This window comes from Pinus tabuliformis, chromosome 1_1 (assembly GCF_031772625.1).
Source record: "Pinus tabuliformis cultivar Carrire ecotype Pingquan chromosome 1_1, CPIR1, whole genome shotgun sequence".
Taxonomy (NCBI): Eukaryota; Viridiplantae; Streptophyta; class Pinopsida; order Pinales; family Pinaceae; genus Pinus; species Pinus tabuliformis.
In genome coordinates this window covers 368,306,649-368,308,510 of record NC_142297.1, presented here as the reverse complement: position 1 = coordinate 368,308,510, position 1,862 = coordinate 368,306,649, and positions in this window count along the sequence as shown.

Sequence of the window (1,862 nt, the reverse complement as noted above, 5' to 3'; positions counted from 1 at the left end):
ATGAAAGAGTATTATTTCAAGGAAGATCACTCGACTACACTCTTAGCACGTTCCTCCAATTTGAAATATATAAATCCAAAATATTTATCCATGCTAAATCATCTACATTTCTCTCTTCCACAAGTTTATCCCAAAATGGAAAAGATCCTTTTCTTGCATGATGATATTGTGGTGCAAAAAGATTTGACGCCATTGTGGTCAGTAGGTCTTCATGGAAAGGTTAATGGTTCAGTGGGAACTTGTGGAGAAAGCTTTTGCTGGTTTGACAAATACCTTAATTTTTCCAATCCGCACATAGCCAGGCACATTGATCCTAATGCTTGTGGTTGGGCATATGGGATGAATGTATTTGATCTCAAAGAATGGGATAAACAAGATATAACTAGAATATATCACAAGTGGTAGAACACAGTAAGTGTGTAGTGTGGTTTATTTATGTTAATTCCCGTGATGCTTACTTTAAAGTATTTGAATTAAATCTGAAGTAATTAGCTAGAAAACTTAATGTCTTTTTCTTTGTTCAATTTCTAAGTTTTTCTTTTATTGTATGTCAGAATGAGGATAGAGTGTTGTGAAAGCTTGGAACACTATCCCTTGGATTGAACGTTTTATGGCTTGACCCATCCTTTGGACAAGTCTTGGCATGTGTTGGGTTTAGGATATAATCCTAGAGTGGACTATTCAGAGATTGAAAATGCAGTTGTTGTTCATTAGAATGGGAACATGAAACCTTGGTTAGAGCTGGCAATGAAGAAGTGCATGCCTTACTAGACAAAATATATAAAATATGATCATTCTTTCTTACAACAGTGTAATATGAATGAATAGTTGTCACCTCAATATTCATATTGCAATAGATTTTCAAATGTAAAGTGTAAAGGCCCTTGATTCTGGTTGATAATTCATTCTAATTCATTTTTTTTTGGAGTTCCACAGAAGTTTTCTAGTTTATGGCTTAATGAGTCAGGTTTTTGGAGGTGTAGTGGCTTAACCAAGTTTAAGATTTGCAAATTTTATGTTGTCATTGTATTCCTTCAAAGTTGGAAGTAAACTCCTATATAATTATTCTTTTCTTTGTTAGTTAATATTTCTCTTTCATCAAGTAATTACACAAATTGTTATTCCAAGAACACAAAGAAGTATGAGACACAAAGATTTAGGCTTTCAAGGCAGGGCAAAACCTCTCAATAGGGGAAAACACAACAATCCTCCTCTTATTGAATTTATTCAAAATGAGATATCCAACTCAAGACCAAAGAGTCCCTCCAAGTCAGCCCTCCTCTTTAAGTCAATGTCAATAGTTGAGTCTCTGCCTAGTCAAAGTCAGAAGCAGCTTCTGAATTTCTATCCTTATTGTAGGTTTAGTCTCTTATTATAATAGGCTGGCTTCCAGTTACAAACTCTTTGCCTTCTATTACTGATCTTCGGCTACTACAGCAAACCCTTGACTCTTTACCACATATATTCAGATCCTGGTACAAATAGATAGCTTTAGATTGAGATTCGGCTTAGTCACAGACTTCGGTTTCTTCAACTGTTGTAGACTTCTTTTTATCTTTAGTTTTTCTTCTCCTGTTGGATTACAGACTTCGAGCTTTTTTACTTTCTTGGTTGCTACCCAAAAGAGGTCGAATATAGGCTAAAACACTTGGATATCGTTCTCCATGAGCTTTGACTTAGCTAAATAAAGAGTGACTGTGCCTGGATTGTTGCCTTTGTAATGTTGAAATGTCCTGCAATCTTTGCCTGTGACAAGATGCAATAGCCCTAATTGGACAACACTGAAACTAGCTCAATTCATTGTTTAATTTCCATGACTAATTCCTTCATTTTCCCATAGCAGCTATGTTGCAATAGTATCA